Genomic DNA, 6,856 nt, shown 5'->3' with positions numbered 1-6,856 from the left:
ATTTCGCCGCACGGATTCTTTATACGCCGCACAGGGGGCGTAGAGGGGCGTGAGGGGCTACTTAGCCTCATTACCCTATGCATACGCCCCCCGTTTCATGGGCGTTCCCATGCAAACGCGGGGCGTATGCATGGTAATGAGGCCGTGACGCGTGGGTACGGGGCGGGCATCTGACATCGCCGGATGTCAGCTGCCCGCCCCCATACATGATTTCACACGGACAAGTGTCCGTGTGGTCTTGTGTGGCGGGACCTGGTGGAGCGTGCGGCCCTGCATTCGATGTTCGGCAACCATCGAATGCAGGGGCAGCTCCCAAGACGGAGGAGGCGTATCCCCGTCCAATTTCATGCGGATCGCCACATATCCGCGTACGGACGGCAGGTGGCGATCCGTATGGAAGGCGGGGATTCGCCTGCACGGTTGCGGCCGCATATTCTGATCGGGCCGCACCGATCAGAATAAGGCCCTAAGTCTGTATTGAGGGGGCAGGTTATGGAATATGTGGCCAGGAAACGAAAGAAATGATCTATGAAATTGGAGGAACTTAGCTGTTACTTGGCTAAATCATATGATAGACTACTATTAAATGACTCTCCTGTATTACGTCAAGTTTATCTTTATGCTAAACACGCATATGATGCATTGTGTACATAGCGAGCTCAGTTCTCATATGAAATCCACCAGAATAAATATTTCCAGGAATATAATAAATCTGGTAGATTACTGGCTAACTTGGTCTGTGCACATACAGTATTACACCTTCTCATATTTATACAGATAGTGGTAGATGCTCAAATTAGTTCAGTAGTACTATTCAGGTGCATGCAAGGGAGGGGTTAATACTGAGTAAATAACAAGACATTGGTTCCCCCGGCACACTGAATAGTATTAGCAACCAATCTTGAACACTACATGATAATAGAATTCAGAGATATTGGTTACATATACCTACGCAGGTGTATGACATGCCCCCAAGCCGCATCAAGGCTTCTCTGTATATTGGGGGTCCCTAGCGCTATATCTAGGTGCAGGGCGTGGCACCCCAAAAACTATCATAAGCTAGGAAGCCCAGTGCGGCATGCCAGTGAAATACTATAGTGTTAATAATTAGTGATAGGAAGCCGAAGCTATATATAAAGAGAGAGAGAGATAAAATAAAAAATGGAATGCAATTAAAATAAGAGAAAGATAGTGTTAGTGAGGGAAAGGTGTTAATAGAATGTAAGGGCATGCCGCACTAAAGCCACCCAGCCCAACCAGTCCAGGGGCACCGCACCCCACACCACTGTTACCCTAAATTGGGTCTACAATTAACCAGCAAGGAGCCACATGATAATGGCTCCTTATTTGATATATCTGAACTAAGAGCTACCTACCTTGGAGCAACCCCAGACTACTCCATGTGGCATATCAGGACCTGCATCTCCGCCTAATACAAGCTCCTCTCTGCCTCTAACAATATACATACAGATAGTGGTAGATGCTCAAATTAGTTCAGTAATACTATTCAGGTGCATGCAAGGGAGGGGTTTATACTCAGTAAATAACAAGACATTGGTTCCCCCAGCACACTGAATAGTATTAGCAACCAATCTTGAACACTACATGATAATAGAATTCAGAGATATTGGTTACATATACCTATGCAGGTGTATGGCATGCCATACACCTGCATAGGTATATGTAACCAATATCTCTGAATTCTATTATCATGTAGTGTTCAAGATTGGTTGCTAATACTATTCAGTGTGCTGGGGGAACCAATATCTTGTTACCTTCTCATATTTAACAGTTAAATGAGACCTCCTCAGGTCTTGTTGAGGAGCCCTCAGCAATTTCCATACTACAGTATTTAAAAATTATTTCAATTTTAATTTCAGCAAAATGAGGGCCTTTTCTTGTATTCCAAATGCATTAAAAAGTCCATAATTTGTGGCCTATCCAAAATTCCCTCCTTTCATTTTGCTAAACTAACCTTAAGAAATTCCTTATACTGTAAATGTATTGTTATTCTTACATAAATAATTTATATATACATACATATATATATATATATGTACATTGGGGTACAGAAACAAGTAGAGGCACTCCAGTTTGCTTGGTGAAAACAATCTTTACTGTGCAGAAAAACACTACATTTTGGGGTTAAAAATGCCCCTTCTTCAAGGTGTACAATATATATATATATACAGGCCTTGTGACGGATTGGCACTCCACTCCTTATATAGCTTCCGCCATGGGTGCCATCAATCAAAATATTTTAAGATAATAAGAATAGAACAGAGCGGCACTCCATGGACTTGTGAAAGAACTGCTTTTTCTGCAAGAAACATGGATACACTGAAGTCCAACGTTTCTAGATGCTATCTTCTATTTTTCAAGGTGTGTAGTACAGAATGTAATGTGCAGCTTACCCATAAACTGTACAGTAGGTGTTCAAGTGCCATTATCACCCATCACCGTGTCTTGCGGGCGGGGAACGCCTCCGGGTCAGCGCCTGGGCTCTGACGTCACTGGCAGGCGCTGACCCGGAGACGCTATCCGACGTTCCCCACCAGCAAGACACAGTGGTGGGTGGTGATGGAACTTGAACACCTATATAGGTAAGCTGCACATTACATTCTGTGTTACACACTTGGAAAAAGAGACAATAGCATCTTGAAACATTGAGAGAGAGAGAGAAAGAGCAAGTGGTTCGATACTCCAGGGGTTAATGACTGACCATGTGCACTAGTTGTAATATACAAAAGGAAGACGCCCTGTTGCCAGGTAGGTAGACTTGGAGCTGCAGCACTGTACAAAATCAATTTTATTGTACCCACAACATTTTAGGGTTGTGTTCATCCTGTCTTACAGAGGATACACAACCACAAAACATTGTGGGTACAATTAAACAGATTTTGTATAGAGTTGAAGTGCCGGGTCTACCTACCTCATGACTTTACAAAAATATGTAGAGTCCAAAGAACACCAAAATGTGATGAATAACATGGTTTGATTCCAGATTGTAACCCAACTGAACTCTTTTGGGATCACATTGACATTCGAGAAGGGAGAATTATGTGAAAAAATAATCTATAGGATGTAATATGAGAATAAATATGATTTTATCACAAAATAGCTTTTTACTTGTGTCCCTCATTATCATTAAAACTATGGGCTGGATGTAATGTCCAAGTTCGGTGGCAATGTGGGATGCCAGTTCATTTTAAAAAGGGCAAACATTTACAATGCATGGTTTTAACTTGTAAAAAAATCTGAGTTTATACGGTAGTGATATTAATAACACAGTGGCACAGCTCAGTCATTAACACACACAAGTAGAGATGTGCAGGTCCGGATTTACTCGGATCTCAAAACGGGCATTATTGGCTATATGCTGTCACATTGGGCCTTATTCTGCTTGGTGCGGTCCGTTCCGAATTCTTTTGGAACTGACCGAATGCCACGCCGTGCGGACATTCTAAGAACACATGCCCACAGTTCGTCCACATCCCTTCGGACGGACTCACTAAGAAGAGGGAGTGTCTTTGGACTTCATCCAAACGTGCGTGTGCGGTGGGAACACAAAGATTCTGCACGATCTCACCACGTCCGAACAGACGGGAAGCTGGCCGTACGCACCGATTTGGTTTATTTCCACAAACCTCACTACTCTATTCGAAACTCATGCTTCTACAACATGACACACTAATGCAATTAGCCAACCTCATTACAAATTGTTTATTTTTAAATGTAAGTAATTAATTCCTAATTGATACTTAAACACATTACTAGCACTTTAGATTAACCCTTACATCATGTTAAGTGGTATTACTTCATTGTTGCCCCTTAGTGGTTCCAATTGAACCTGTGAAAAGAGTGTAATTAATCACTAATGAGTAGAGGAGTGGATTGTATTGTGGTCAGCTAAGAGTGCTTTAGGTGCGGGCGTACTAATTGGGCGAACCGAATGCCTAGCGCATGAACAAGTGGTCTCCGCAAACTGAAACTTGCTTATGGACACCGCATATTTCATGCGTGTTGGTTCGCTTGCAGTTGGTGTCCTGTCCGAATGCACACCTACCACAGTTCATGCACTCCCACGTGTACGCCCAGATTTACGCCCAGTTTTGCCCACTTTGAAACCGCGCCCTTGTGTACGCCCACATGATGACCATATTACACCCATATTTCCCGAGCCAATTTGGTGCACATTTCTAGACGGTCTTGGCGAGAACGAGTGCCGAGACACTACGTTGCACATACGCATTGTGTTGCCTACGCGTGCGCAGACGGCTAAAATGCGCCCTCTGAAAGGATTCGTAACGGACCGCACCAAGCAGAATAAGGCCCATTGTTTGGATAGCCAATAAGATACTGTTTTGAGATCCGAGTAAATCCGGACTTGCACACCTCTACACACAAGTTTTTTTTTTTTTTTAACAAATGACAACTTCACACTCCGACTCTCACAGCTATTATAGTATTGAAACATTTTATCCCTGGGGTGGATTCTCTCACCTTAAACCCTTATCCAGTAGGAGCCCATATCATCTATCTTCCTTAGGCCATGGCTCAGCATGGCTAGCCATGGCTATCCTTTTGTTCTCAGCTGCAATACAATACATAGAACAATACAGTAGGGGATTAGCAGAGTAATCAAATTACTCACTTAATCCTATTATAGGGATAGATGACAGTGGCTCCATCTGGGTGTAGATAACTTTCAATATACATATGTTGGCTTGTTGCTGTCCCATATAAAATATATGACTCCCTATATGCAACATATGCAGAATATACTGTAGAGTGGAAATAGTCTTATGCATTTCTTACTTTAAATACGTCTGCCTTATACAGAACTGTATTATGTGTTATGGGTCTCTGAGCCATTCAATTCCTCTAAGGTACATACTGTATGGGGACCTGGGATGAAACTGACTGCATATTAAATGTTTCTGCATGTGTACCGGACTTCAGACCATGGTAGCACAATGTTACCGCCTAGCCGTTCCATAACTTCATTGCCAACAAGTGTTCCAGACCATGAACCATTGTGACTACAATGCAGCTTAATCTATCTGGGCTCTGAGTTGCCTGCAAATGAATAAGGCCTCAGAAAGCACAGTATAATGCTACCCTCTTGCCTACACTTCATAAATACCAGTCTACATGTGCATTCTCCTCTGCTCTGCTAAGTTTATGTCTGTGCATTAGTTATTTATTATAAGAAATGTGCAGATGCAGCATTCTTTACCAGCATTCTTTACCAGCTACTTGCCACTTTACAAACTGCTAACTCCACTGTCAGGAAGTTTCTTTACCCTATTACTGTGATAAAAGAATCATGTTTGGTTGCAGAAAAATCAATCTATAGACCAGTGGTTCCCAAAATTTTTGAATCACGGCGTCCTAGAGTATAAAAAAAAAAATTACGCCACCCCTAGGCCAAGAGTTTCTTGTTGAAAAGTTCATTAAACAAATATTCAACTAAGTAAATTAAGTTTATATGTTACCCTTAGGTTCTATTAATACCCCTTTCACACCAGAAAATGCAGGGACTTACCTGGGAATACAGTGCAGGGTTCAAGCAGGGACATTCTTGGGTAGGCCCCTTTCACAATGGCCTAGTCCAGGGAATTTAGGAAGGGTATAAGTGGTTATGGACAGGATTCACTTATGATTGTCCACATATTTTATGATTGGCAGCCAAAAGCACTGGTGTTAGCTATTAAAATGACCATAAATAATTTGAAATTGACCCTGGACCACCAACCCAAAGCACCCCTGCAAGTGGCCGAGGCACCTTAGGGTGCCACAGCACACAGTTTGGGAACCACTGCTGTAGACTATAAACAACGCAATTTGATAATATGGCTTTACTTAATATTTTTTAAAATATTTTTTTAGGATCTAAATGTATATTATACTGTATGTGAAAATCTAATATGATGTTATAATGTTATTTTTTTATGTTTTTAATGCACAGTAGTTGCATTGTTAAATAGACATTCTCAAAGGATCTAGTTAGTTTGACATTTAATTCCCAGATTACAGATAAGTAGCATCAAAGGACAAAATTCTCCACTGTGTATTATTGCCGAAATTAGTAGTTATTGGAACCAGAATTCATGTGAGATGCTTTTTAGCTACCATATAAACCTGAATAGCTCAAATTGTTTGCCATCTATAACATTAAATCACTATAGAAAATGTTGACTTAATAAGAAAATGCTATATGCACAGTAAGTAAATATTGTGTGTTTTTAAAAAAGGGTGTTAAGAATTTCATTTATTTAAAAATGGTGACATAAATACCAAGATAGGGAGAAAAGAATAAAAATATCAAAAATAAAAATAATCATTATGGAAATCTTTCCAGAAAATGTTGGCTTTTTATGGAAAGGCTAAATGAAAATATTCTGGATTATTTTATTACAGGATATTTTGAATGTAATTGTATTTAAAAATTGTGCCATGCATTCCAGGATAAGGATAAAAGAAACAACATTTTAATTATTGTGGAAATCTTTCTAGAAAATGTTAACTTCTTATGCATATGTAAAGTAATACATTATTCTAGTGGTTTTCTTTTAAAAGAATCACACAATTAACAATTTTTGAGAAGCTGTAAATTATGCCATGTATAGCAAGACGGGGAGAACAACAAAATAATGATTCCATTGTTATATGGTATTAGATGACTAAAATAATCTTTACCTATATATGGTTTGCTGTTGTCCTATACATTAGTATATATTAATCATCAACAATGTGCTGTTTGTTTTTATTATTATGAGTTATTTATACAGGTTACGTAACCCTTATCCAAATATCCGTTATGCAAATTATTCCGAAAATCATACATTCCAGA

The sequence above is a fragment of the Crinia signifera genome, chromosome 12 (genome assembly GCF_055691185.1).
Source record: "Crinia signifera chromosome 12, ASM5569118v1, whole genome shotgun sequence".
NCBI lineage: Eukaryota > Metazoa > Chordata > Amphibia > Anura > Myobatrachidae > Crinia > Crinia signifera.
The sequence above is the reverse complement of the archived record's forward strand: the minus strand, read 5'-3'. Positions refer to the sequence as shown.